The following is a 14,140-nucleotide window of genomic DNA, read 5'->3' on the forward strand; positions in this document are numbered from 1 at the left end:
TGAGAGAGAGAGAGAGAGAAATTCTAGTATTTCTGGGGGGCTACATCTGCAGCTGGTCAGCTAGCTAGCTTCTGAATCCCCATGTATTGTGACTCTTCAGACTTGTTGGTCTCAAGGGCTGAATCGGGGTAGATGACTTCTAGGTTAGCGCTTATAGAGATGTTTCTGCTTTTATTAATGCAAAAATGTCACAGATTCTTGAGTTGGTTCTGTAGTTTTCAAGCTCAGGGTAAAATTCAAGTTAACTGGGTACTACTGGATTTGAAGGGTTTCCTGTCTGCTTGCTCCATCAACAAGAACTGTGATTCTATTTAAGAGGCTAATAGCTATTTTGAAAAGCCATAGTTGTGTTTTATAGGAAGAACTGTTCTTGAAGTATGTAGGAATAGAGCCAATAAGAAGGAAGACAGTGAAAAGAAAAACCCTGTGTAGATATGTGCAGATTTAAATGGGAAAGTGTTCTCCTAAAGATACAAGGGGGATGTATTGAGGGAGTAAGAGAACCTCCTGCAGGCATGTAATAGTCTTACCAGTGAGTGTTAAAATTCCACCTGCTTTGCCTGGCATTCTCTGATATTCACTATCTTTGTTCAGTTTTCCATGTTTGGGAAGGTACTTGAATATTGAAAACAAATGGGAGATTAAACCTAAAATCACTATAGGAGAGCTGGGACTGTGCAGAAGTTTCTTGATCTTTTTCTTTCAATGGAGACAATTTCTACCCAGCTCTTGCAATCTTTTGAAAGCAGTGCATTCAAAACAACCTATCTTAATTTGGCACATTTGTGCTAGTGAAGCTGGCATGCTACCTTGTTAGCTGGCTTGGTGCCATCCCAACAGATGGACAGGAGTATAGACAGCCAGGAGACCATGTTCAAGCATCAGTATGTGTGTTGAGGGCAAGATCCCTAGCCAGTAATGTTGAAACACTTGTCTGTCCTGTGCTTCAGCACTCGTGGCTAAGATGATGTACCAGCCCTAAGTGGAATTAACTGTGCTGGCATAAGCCATTCCCCTCCAGGGCAGGGGTTGCTCTGGCCACACAGGCTTTGGGTTACTGTTCTAGCAGGTATTCCTGTATAGACTCCAGGCATTCCTGAAAAGACACTAATGTTTTGTACACTGCGAAATGTAAAATGTGGTGGGCCAATTTTAAAGCATATGTGCAGTAGATCATACTCAAGAGAAGAAACAGTGCTCCCTCAGAGACAGCAAAATCTGATGTACAGGAGGTTGAGGTCAGTTCTAAACAATTAATTGCAACAAGATTTCTGCTAACTGGAGAAGCGGGCAGAGTTTGACCAACACAGAAATTCACTGTTTAACTGCTCTTGGCATCTTTTGTGCTGTGTTTGTCTTTGCCCAAAGGGACTGCATTTTCTGCACTTTTCCAGAAGGACAGACAAACACACATCTGCAGACACTGGGTGCTTCTGTAAATTGAAGTAGTTACCTGACTGCATTTATGAAATCAAAGACAATGAATAAGGAATGATTTGGTAGTCTGGGCCTGAAGGAAAGCCATGTCTGCATTAGAAGAGCCACTTTTTGAACTCTAATCAGCTTTACATTTGTGTCTGAGAATGGCCACTTTTGTTTTAGTTCATATTTGCTCCAGGGTAAACTAAATCTCCACTCAAAACTGAAATGAGCACTTGTTTGTAAATATCTTTCTAACTAAATTGCTTTAAATTTACTAGGGTTAAACTGTAATCAAGCTCTAAATATAGACTCTTTCCAGACTCCTGCTTGATGTAACTTCAGTTAAAGAACTGGCAACCATTTCAAAAGAGTTGAATAGTATTTTGAAAACCATACAGAAGACACTGATAGAAAGCTATGAGGCAGCCCGCCAGGAATTGAGATCTGCAGTCCGGGGGCCTGCACAATTATAAGTTAAGGCAGACAGTGATATTTGCAATAGATTTATGAAGCCAGTGCTGTAGTACATCATATACGGAAAATTATAAACACAGTTTGCTTAGATTTTCTCTTTCATCAACAAAGTCTTAGATTCAGCTTTTAGCTGAAATGTTGTCACGTGGAAAAGTCTCTCTTGCCATAGGTGACTAGACAAGCATTTTGCCTCAGACCATTTGGAGTCAAGCTCTAAGTCATCATGTGATATCTTTTCTTCAACATATCCTGATAGATACATTAGGATAATTTTGCATAGGAGTCATGCAACTGTATTTTTCTAATTTTAGCAAGAGGGATAAGTGTTGAACTGGCAGTACTCATTCTTACATATAAGCAATCCAACAGTTGTGTGCATTCTCTTTAAATGTGTGTAACCATAACACCCAAAATCTGCTGTATTAAGCAGCTACACAGCTCCCACTTTCTGGCTGTTTGTGTGGACCCAAGGGAGAGGTTTGGATCTTTGGGTAGTAATAACCTTTCTAGTCACTTGCTATGGAGAGAAAAGTGCCTTGCTCCTTACTCTGCAGTCTCCTAGTGTGCACATATCCAGATTTCTCTACTTGCAAAGTTTTGGTGGAGCTTCACATTGTCAATATTCTGCAGACTAATCAATCTGTTTTCCCTTCCTCTCCTGTCTCATGACCATCTACAAGTGAGTTACAACAACAGGCTTAACTGAACTTGGAAGCTGCTAGAAGTTTTCTGTGGGAACCTACAGCTTGTGCCTGATTTGATTTATGAGGATATGTCACTGGTCGTACAAGCTTCAAACAAATGTCCTTTTTATCTCAGTGGCCTTTTCCAGTTGAGGCTGCAAGTGGTGTGTTCAACGAAGAGTAAGAAGAGAAGTGCGTGTGATACTTCACTGTAACACTCCCACATTTCTGCCTGGCCTTTCCTTTAGCTGGAAGTTGTGGTTACTGTGGTCTTAGTCACCCTCATGGGATTTATCTTCCAAAAATATATCTAGTTTTCCCTCCAGCTTTTAGCATCTGTAGAATCCTTTGGCAAGGATTTGCATTTGTTTGCTCTCCATAGTGTGGTGAACCACGTTTTAGTGCATTGAAACAGACTTTATTACCTTCTCTTTTTTTTTTTTTCTTCACCTGTATTTTTCCAGGGTGACAGAACAAGAGAGAGAGAATGAGAAAGAACATTAGTGATTCCTGTCCCTTCTGTAGTGCTTGTGATTTTGTGGGCCTATGTTACTTTGTCAGTTATTACTTTGACAGTTGTTGGCTTTTTTTTTTCTGGATTGAAATACCCTCAATAGCACTTTCCAAATGGTACTGTCATCTCTTTGTTTAAGTTCCTATGAAGGATCAGTAGAAAAATGCTGATACTATAGAAAAGTCTGTGTGTATTTAAGTACTGTTTCAATGTTAACTTATCCAGAAATGAGACGTGCCTGAAGTGTGTTAGTCATCTCAGCTGCAAGGGAACACTGTTCTTGAATGGCTTTAAACTGAAAGAGGAGAAATTTAGGTTAGATGGTAGGAAGAAATTCTTTACTCAGTTTGGTGAGGCACTGGCACAGGATCCATTCCTGAAGGTGCTCAAGGCCAGATTGCATGGGGCCCTGGGCAGCCTGATATATGGGGTGGCAACCATGCTCTCAGCACAGGGTTGGAGCTGGATAATCTTTAAGGTCCCTTCCAACCCAAACCATTCTATTATTCTTGCTCCTCCCTTTTCCCCCAGCCCCTCTTTTTTTGGGAGATCTTACAGTGTCTTGAATAACTTCTTTGCGTGTAACTTCTGATTGAGGCTTTGGAAAGAGCGTCTTCCCAATTAATGACATTTTCGTGTTGTTACCAGAAATATTTGATCCTTGTCTGTAATTTACTTTCCTACTGCATCTCTCTAACTGGGAGAGTTCAACTTTAAACTTCTAGCTCATGTAGCCAGATAGAACGATGTAGTACAGATAAATTTGAGGTGTCCGTAGTAACTCACTACACTTCTTTTTACAGACTTTCCCTTTTCTAGGTGTATGTTGATGCAGGCATATTCTGCCTCAGTGTACTCTACACTACTACCTGCAGTGAGAATATGATCATTTGCACATCCTTACATGAAAAAGAGGAACATTTAATTGTGTATAATCTTCTGTATAGACTTGTGGGGCACCAATTTGATTTCACTGTCTCATCCCTAGTCCACTTAGATTCATAAAGGTTCACATACAGCGCAAGTGAATGAACACTATTTTAACAGTAGGCTTTTCATTAATATATTGTTGTCTTTTGCATTTTACATTTTAAATTATAATTAGCAGCAACAGGTGCAGACTAGATCATCTTTGCAGAAAAAAAGAAAAAGCAGCTATAAATATGTTTTACTTCACTTTCTTCGGAGTGAGATTTGGTGCAGCTCTGTCAGATTCCTTATGCATGAGTCCTGTCTGCTTTGCTGATTCCTGATTGAGAAATGTAGCTAGAAAGGCTAGGTGGGGGTTATGAAGAGATTGAGATTATCTACTTCATGTTAACTGTAATGCCTCAATTTGCCAGTGCAGTGGATCAAATGGCAGAACTGTCTAGGGCAATTATGTATTTGAGGCCTAAGGTAGTGTTTTCCCAAAGGCTCTGGGAGCTGGAACTTTAATGCTGCCACTGTGCTAATGTATTGCAATGACACCTGTGTAATTTGGTAGGCTCCATTTACTATCGCTTTGGCTTCTTGTTGGCTTTGATAGAGAGAGAAGAGATAAAAGTATCGCAGAATGAGGTCTCCAGGTGTTCACTGGGCTGGTATTTAATCTCTTGCCTGGTTTCTGGTATCACCAGCCCCAGATATTTAAAAGATTTGATGTTAATTCTCCAAAATGTGTATGTTATTGGCTTTGGGTCATGTGATACAGAAAAACAAACCAAAGATATTAATATTAATTAGAAGCATTTTATCATAGAGTCATAGAATAGCTCAGGTTGGAAAAGACCTTCAAGCTCATCAAATCCAACCTCAGCCTAACCATCCTACCTAACTCTAACAACCCTCTGCTAAATCATGTACCTGAGCACTGCTTTTATCATCTCTTCTGATTTTTCAGTCTCAAGATGCCTCTTGGGTCATGATTTTAGCATTTTGTGTATCAGTGTTAGTTTTAAATGAAAGTTTTGGATCTCATATAACCACTAACTTTCAGGAGCTGAGACTTTCTAATGTTTATGATTGGAATTGTGAGAGCCGCAAAGACTGGGCTTTGTCCTGATTGTCCATTTATTTTATAGGCATGATTGATGATAATAGATCATCTAAAATGTTGTAAAAAATAATGAAATCATACGTTCCTGCAATTAGTTACAAAGTATTTGACAACATGCTGTCAGTCAGCTATACCTATACAGCATGCTCAGCCAAACCTCAGATATGTTATATGTGTTAATCTGTTTGTAAGGAGAGTTTATACATATGGACGACTGCGGTGTGAGCTCTCTGGGCATATTTGAAAAGATTTTTGTTTCTTTGCATAAGGAATACTTTTATTTTACAGTGCATTAAAAGTAACTCTTACTAAGCCATATAAAGGCATATCACATCCTTCAACTTTGTGACTCACTTATTTCTTGATTATATGCCAGACACAAATTCCAGTTCCTTGTGTTTTACTTACAATAACATTACTGTTTAATTCTACAGATTCAATCAAAGCTACACTTATATAAAGAAAACAAGTTTCTCTACTTTATAGCTGCATTAAGTGCTTTCCCCCAAAATGGTTTAGGGGAGTTGTTTTTATTTATTTTATTTATTTATTATTTTTTTCACAAAGCTAAAGACTTTGTTTTGGTTTTAGTGCTTTGTATTTATAGATATAGAGTCATCGCTTTCTGGTTGATTTCACATTGAGCTCTCTCAAGACAAGTTGTAATAGTTTCATGCTCTTTAAATCTTTTCTTTCTATTACTACTATACTTTATATTCTTAAGCTATTAACTCTGAGCTCAGTTAATGATTTGCTGCCTTTTTTTTTTTTGAGAGAGTATCTGAATTGTACTGGTGTTAGCCAATTAAAAAAAAAAAAGACAAGGTTAAAAAAAAAAGAGGAGCAAGACTTTGTTTCAAGGGGATTTGATAAGGTGGACCAACACATAATGGAGTGATCTTTGCCTATTTTTGGTTTTGTTTTCTAAGTTTTGAGTTGTTTTTCTTAGCCAAATGTATGTATGTGTTTGGCAGTTGATCATTTGTTGTGATTTTTCTGGACAGAAGCAATGAATAAATGAAGCCTTTTCTCCTGATTTCACCCTCTGGTGTCTAAGAAGGTTTGCAACTTACTTGCAGGCTGTTTTCATTGATCTGACACTCAATTCAATTTCAAGGTGCAAAATCAGAGACGGTGAATATCTCTGCAGGCTGATGAAGTAAGGGTCTGCTTCTGAGCACAGAATGCAATGCCTTAGGTTGCCACTCAGCACAGGAACAACTATGCAAGCCAAGTATCCCACTGCAGAAGCAGAGTGCTTTTTTGTTCATGACCTAAAAAAAGGGGGAAGAAATCTGCCTCCTCTTGCTTAGATTTTTTATCATGCTTTGAATAGCAGGGGTTTGGTTGCATCTTCTCGTCACCTGTCTTTTTGCAAATACGTATACATATGTGCACACTGACTTATAGGAATAGAGAGTGACCATAAACTATGATGCTATCACCTGTCTGGTACTTGAATGTATGATGTTGATAATTGAGCATCAACTGGATTTAATCAGTGGGATGATCTCTGTTCTTAGGAGAATGTGGCAGTAAAAGAAAGCTGGAAGGGAAGAACTGGGGATGGAAAGAAGACTGCTATGCCATCCCCACGTTGTGCTTGTTCATGAAGCTTGACTTTGTAAGGAGCAATCTCTGTTCTTCCTAGACTTCCAAAAAGACAACATGATATATGACAACATCACAACTGAAATATGTGGTGGTTTAACACCAACGGGTAGCTCAGTTTCATCACACTGCTCTTTAACGCTTTTTCCTCAAAAGGAGAAGGGAGAGAATTTGATGAGAAAAGTTCATGGATTAAGTCCAGGCATCTACCTGGATGCCAACTTGTGCAGCCTGCTGTAGGGAGCCTGCTTTGCAGGAGGGTTGGACTCGATGATGTCTAGAGGACCCTTACAATCCCTACAAATCTGTGATTCTGTAATAATGCTTTGTCATTGCCACTCCTCCATGGCCACTCTCTGCCCTTTCTCCACATTGCATCCTTCCCACGGGATGCTGTCCTTCCCAAAGTGATCCTCATCCACTGCTGCACTGTGGGCTCCTCTGTGGCTGCATGTGGAGATCTGCTCCATGGGTTCCCATGGGCTGCAGGGGGACAGTCTGCTCCTGGGCTGCAGGGAACTTCTGCCTCTGTGCCTGGAGCACCTCTGGCCTTCCTTCTTCACTGACCTTCGTGGCTGCAGGGCTGCTTCTCTCAACATTTTTTCTGACGTGAGGCACCTTTGGCTGCCACTTCTGCTACCAAAACCTTACCAGTATGTAAGCCTAGTAACGTGGTATGGGACCCAGTGTCCTCCAAGAAACTTCAGTTAACCATTGTATCCATGGTTGGGACAGTACTGAGATGCTGCCCTCAGGCTCTCTAAAGTTACAGTTTGACTATGGATAATAATAAGTGCCTAATATGAATTTTCTTTATCAAACTCGAATGCATTCCTGTATCCAGTGTCTCTTTTACCAGATAATATTCAAGTTTCCCTCTTAGCTCCCCTTCCCCCACAGGACAAAATGCCAGCTGTCGTTTTTTTTTGCTCTGGGACTGAGTGCTGCTTTACAGCTTTTGCTGAGTGCTTGTCTTCCTTGTTTGTTGGCAAGGATCCTGCTTTTTAATGTCTAGTTTGTTCCTTCTCTTTAGTGACTCTATTTGCAGAAAGAAGTGCTACAACTTAGGGAAGAAGAAGAGAAAATTTGTGTACATCAAATTGAGGATAGAGCTGCAGACTTGCCTTTAATTTCTGCTAGAGGAATTGGACATGCAGAGTCATATTCAGACTTGTGATAGATAATTGGTACTTGCTGAATATGTGTTTTCATAAAATAAAACAACTTGAATATGAGGAGAAGTCCCTTGTCTTGTTCAGCCCAGAGCAGAGGAGCTGAGGGAGGCCTCATGGCGGCCTGCAGCTCCTCACGAGTGGAGAAGAGGGTCAGCCCTGAGCTCTGCTCTCTGGTGGCGGGGACAGGACCCAAGGGAACGGCATGGGGCTGTGTTAAGGAAGGGTCAGGATAGGTATTAAGGACAGGTTCCTGACCAAGAGGGTGGTGGCCATGGAACAGGCTCTCAGACGCAGGATTTTAACTGTGGGTGGTCATGTATGGAGGGAGGGGTTGGACTTCATGATCCTTATGGGTCCCTTCCAACTTGGGGTATTCTACGATTCTAGATTCTTACTAGATATGTCTGAGTTATTAAATTTGCAATGAACAGCATGTGAAATTCACATAAGAGCAGGGGTGATAGAATTAAGGAGTTTGTCTCAGACTCCTTGTAGCTGAGAGTACTGAAAAGTATGATCTGAAGGACAAACCCTTGAGTTATGGCACAAACTTGAGAAGATTTTGCAGTGAAAGATCAGAAGAGCATACCACAAAAAGTTGAAATCAGAGGGAAGAATGGGCTGTTGAAAGAACTGATTTTTGGCTGATGGATTCACAAACAGCAGATCAGATCAGGAGAATGAAACCTCACAAAGCAACAGAAAGAAAACAGTGTCTTCTACTGCATCCTGTGTGTTGGCACTCCTCTTTCTCCTTGTTATCAGAATAATTTCATGAAATGCAGACTGTCCACAAAATATCTCCAGGATTTGGATCCGACTACACCTGATGACTTCTTTTCTCATACTGTACCCTGCTCCTTTTGTAGAGAGATATTCTTCCTCTCTTCCTGTGATTAGTATCCCATATGTGACAAACATGTACCTGGTGGAATTATCATCTACTGGTTTTCAACTGTGAGCAAACCAAGAGGTTACAATTTAGGTTAGATGTTAGGAAGGAATTATTTACTCAAACAATAGTGAGGCACTGGTACAGGCCACCCAGAGAAGTTGTGAATACCCCATCCCTGGAGGTGTTCAAGGCCAGGTTGGAGATGGGGCCCCGGGCAGCCTGATCTGATGGGTGGCAACCCTACCCACAGCAGGGTGGTTGGAGCTCAATGATTTTTAAAGTCCTCTCCAACCCAAGCCATTCTGTGAAATTATTACCTGTATGGATTATTTTCCATTATCCAGGAGGTGATGGTAGCACAGGTTGTCTTTTGAGTTAAAACCTGCCAGCACAAATATTTTTCAAACCCTGTAGTACTGTCAAGAGCCCTTGCAATGAAGTACTTTGATTTGAGAAACACTTGAGATATCTGAATCCAAATTCATGAAAGTCATTCTCACATTAGAACTGTATAGATGTGGATCTAGTTCTCATTGTGCTCTTCTAGAGCTTTATTAAACTCCTCACTTTATGTGTGCTCAGGGAGGATGTGAAGTCCAGCAAAGTCACCGAGAGTTTACTATTCCCACAGAGAATGTTTTTCAATGGGAAAAAAAAAATTACAATGCTGTCTCCTGGAAGTACTGAAATGTATTTCATTACTACACTTTCCGTTTTTTAGTAGTTTCTGATCTTAGAATTGTGTCATTTTTTGTTCTCTTATTACAGCCAGATGATACCTCTTATTTTTTAAAGCATCCTTCACATAGTATCTCCCATCACTCCAGGGTTAAATAGGATAGCATATGTAGTCTGGAACGGGAGTAGAGATAATTACATACTATAGAAAATGGAAGGTAGAGTGGATGTAGAGTACTTTCCTTGTGTGAGTAGCCTTGCAGTCAGGACATCAGTGGAGGTACCAAGGCAAATAAGAAACAATTGTAAAAGGAGGAAGAAATCAAGAGGAAAACAAGGTGGAGAAAAGAGATTGTTATAGTTTTTCTTTGTTTCTGTTGAATTCTGTTTGTGTGGGTGGAATTGATGTATTGGTGAATCACAAAACAAGTGTTAGAGAGTGGAAGGATAGGTAGTTTTTTGCACTATTGGAAGTGAGAATGTATGAAAAGCTGGAAAGAAAGTCAGTACTTGTTGATCACCAAGGCCACAGATTGCAAATTCGCAAGATTAAGTCTGTGGAGGGTTTTTAAAACAATAAAGTCGGTTTTGATCTGAATCCTGTGATGAAGTGAAAGCCAATGGAATTGTCCAGCTCTGCCAGGCCCAGTCATCACAGCTCATGAGCTTTGTCTCCCCGTTCTATTACTGTATCTTCAAATTAGCCTAAATACAACAAAGCTATCACAGATAATCTTGAGTTACTTCTATTCTTTTTTTTTAACTTCTTTCTTCTGATACAGATTTGTCAAATGTCAACTTCCTCCAAGATCTTACAGAGCAACAAAGCAAGCAGAAATTCTTATGCTTATGTAGGATGTGGTTTTGTGGTGTCTTAATTCAGTTGAGTGAATTTATCTTAGGCATTACTGATGACTTTCTAAATCTGTCACGTCATAAATTATTTTCCAAAACTATTACTTTTGTTTCCCTCCCCAATTTATTTGTTTATCTTCTTTGATAAAGGAAGACATTTATTAAATTTATTGAGAGGATCAGCAGCAAAAAATTTATTCAAGGTCTATTTTTAAAAGTTGGCCTTTGCAGTTTCAGAGCAAGACTATGAAAGTATGTGGTGGTCCAGCTGTTCCTGAGTTATCATCAGTAATGTTGATCTATGCTTGGTTTGTTTTTTTTTATAACAGAACAGCATGCTAACAGAATATAGACTTCTTCACAAACTGTCCAGGTAGTGAATTTTAATATAAATGAGATTGGCATGTGATTATAGAGTTCTGTAGTAGTATGTCTGGAGAAAGGGGTTGTTCAAATGCAAGACAATATGAAAATTTTTCAGCAAAGATATCTCTGTGCAGTGCATCAGATTCTCTGCAGCAAGCTTTTAACTAGCACATCAAAGTAGACTTGCTTTTAACTCTCTAAGACAGTAGTGATAACAGATCACAATTAGAATAAATTTATTCCTCTGTAAGTTGCATTGCATAGCATCTGTTGTCCTTAGCTTCTCATTTTGACCTGTAGCAGAAAGAGATGGAAATCATTATGTAATTAGAAAACTATGACTTAATTGCTATCACAGAAATGTACTAGGGCAAATCGCACAACTGGAATACTATGATTGAGTGTTACAAGCTTTTTAGAAGGGTAGAGTGGACATGAGGGGTGGGGGAAGTTGCCTTCTATGTTAAGAAGTGGATTGATTGCAAAGAGCTGCCACTGAGAATCAGCCATGATCAGCTGAAATCTTGTGGGTTAAAATTAGGGACCAGATCGATAAAGTACATCTTGCTTCAGCTGCAAGAGGTGTTCCACTGGCAGGCTCTCATTCTGATGGGAGAGTTCAGTCACCTGGATATCTCCTGGGAAAGTAAGATGGAAATTGCAGGCAATCCAAGAGACTTCTGGAGGATAACTTCCTAGACCAATCAAAAGTGAAGTGTTACTGCATCTGGTGCTCACGCAGAGGAGGTCATTAAAGAGGTTAAGACTGGAGGCAGTCTGGGCTGTAGCAACAATGCCCTGGTTGAGATTGTGATCTCAAGGAATATGGGCCTGATAAAGAGCAGATTCAGGGCCCTGAACATTGGGAGAGTGAACTTCCAGCTGTTTAAGGAATTATTGGATGAGATGTCTGGTGAACTGTCCTTAAGGAAATAGGAATGGATGAGAGCTAGCAGCTCTTTAAGGACAACTTTCTGAAAAAGCACAAGAGCTGTGCATCCCCCCAGCAGAATAAACCAGGCAGAGGAGGCAGGAGAGCTGCTGGTCAAACTGAGGCAAAGAAGGAAAAATACAAGCAGCAGAAGCAGGGATGGGTGGCCAGGGAAGGATGCAGGAATGCTGTCTGAACATGCAGAGATGAGATCAGAAAAGCCAGGGTGCAGATGGAAGTAAAAGCAGCAAAGAGATGTGAAGAAGGCTTAGGGACTCAACAAGTTGGCCTTCACTGGCCTTCACTGGCTTCCCACACCTTTCATGTCCCCAAATCTCTAAACAGGGGTCCAAGGAGAGAAATTCCTCCCACTGTAAGAGCAGAGCAAGTCAGAGTCTGCCTCATGAGGCTGAATCACAGAATCCTTAGAGTTGGAAGGGACCTTGAAAGGTCATTTAGTCCAACATCCCTGCAATGAACAGGGACATTCACAGCTCAATAAGGTTGCACAGAGCCCCATCCACATCCCCATGTGTGTAAGTCTATGGGACCAGATGAAGTGCATGTCAGGGTCCTGGATGAACCGGTTGATGTGGTTGCCAGGCCACTCTCCATCATATTTGAAAACTTGTGGCTGTCAGGAAAAGCTGGACTTTTGCAAGGTTTTTGACATTGTCCCACACCACATCTTTATCTTGGAACTGGAGAAATAAGGATTTGAAAGCTGGAATATTCAGTTTTTAAAGTATTGGTTGAATGGTTGCAGCCAGAAGGCTGTGGTCAACAGCTCTGTGTCCAAGTGAAGGCTGGTGATGAGTGGAGTTCCCCAAGGGTCCAACTTGGGACCAGTGTTCTTCAACATCTTTATCAATGATGTGAACAGTGGGATTGAGTGAGCCCTCAGCAAGTTTGCTAATGATACCAAGTTGAGCAGTGCAGTCAATACAGAAAAGGAGGAAATGCCATCCAAAGTGACCTGGACAGGCTTGAAAAATGGGTCCACTAATGAGGTTCATCAAGGCCAAGTGCAAAGTATCGCATTTGTGTTGTTGCAGTCCCAGATATGTGTACTGGCTGGGAGAAGAACTCACTGAGAGCAGTTCTATGTCCAGGACTTAGTGGATGAAAAGCTGGACATGGTCCAGCACAGTGTGCTTGTAGCCCAGAAGGCCAGCCATATCCTGGGCTGCATCAAAAGACAGGTAGCCAGCAGGGATAGGAAAGTGATTGTCCCCTCTATTCCGTCACTGGGCTCTAAAGCTGTGTTTCAAAACAAAATCAGAACAGAACAAGAGCAAAATGTTTAGTTTTCAAGTTACTGTGTAATATCTGATCATTTTTTTTCTTTCAACTTTCTTTCATATGGACGACTGTGGATGTGAATTGACTTGAAAGTGTTTGTCACAAGGTGTTGCTGAGGCCAGAGGATTTAGCAGGATTAAATAAGGGATTGAACATTTATATATATAAATAACTAGAATATTCAGAATTCAGAATTATAATTGTTAATGCTTACAAACAGATACAAAAGCCTCACACTTCAGGTTTTAACTTCTAGGGATGAGGATAGAAAACCCTACTACGGAGTGACCTTACTGCATTTGACCAGAATGTGTGTTGGCATGTGCCCCTCTTGATAGTTGGGCAGCAACAGTGTCTATAAATTTTTGTTCCGTAGTTGGGCACCCTCATAGAAATACCAAAGGGTGGCAAGGAAATGAAAAAAATTCACCTTTCATTACATTTGTTTCTGTGGACTCAAGTTATTGTGACTCACCTTTCAGGCATGAGAAACACCCATGATACTACACGTTCCTGGCAAATCCAGGTGCATCAGCACTCCAGAAGCTTGATCTTGAGGGAAACACTGGGAAGGCACTCGTTCTCTGTGTCTCAATAACAGTTCTTGTTGTTACCTCAGGCATTTTTCTGTCAAGCCCTGTTAGTGAAGTAGTGTCATACCAAACTATTGCTTTGCTTGCAATAGCACTGTAGCATTTAAAATAGGTAGTCGTGACCTGAAGAGGTTAACAGGAGAATGCACAGGTTTTGAAAGCAAATGGGCTGTAGTCAGAATAGAGCCTGGCAATTATTTCTTTGGTCTATGGGAGAACTTTCCTTAATCTCTTTACAAGTTTATGGGTGGGAATGTGAGTTCACACAGGAGATTTGTAAGCAGTCTACAAGTGGAGCTGTTCGTAAGGTTGTGTTTGTTATGCTCTGCTATCCTTAAACCATCAGTGTTGTTCAGGACCTCATACCTATAGATGGACTCCCAGTCCAGTTTCTTTGTTTTCTGGGTTGGTTTTTTTTTTGAGGGGGGGAGATGGGAGGGGGGTTTTGTTTGTTTGTTTTTCTGATCATCCTCTTTTCGAGCTAAGGTCAATTGTGGAATTCTAAATTGTCATGTAAACATGGATTTTATAGGATTACTGGACAGCTTTTGTGCTTTAATCTGTCAAAGCAAACATTTGGGTATGTTGTTGGTTATTCTTTTT

Source organism: Meleagris gallopavo, chromosome 3 (genome assembly GCF_000146605.3).
Source record: "Meleagris gallopavo isolate NT-WF06-2002-E0010 breed Aviagen turkey brand Nicholas breeding stock chromosome 3, Turkey_5.1, whole genome shotgun sequence".
Taxonomy (NCBI): domain Eukaryota; kingdom Metazoa; phylum Chordata; class Aves; order Galliformes; family Phasianidae; genus Meleagris; species Meleagris gallopavo.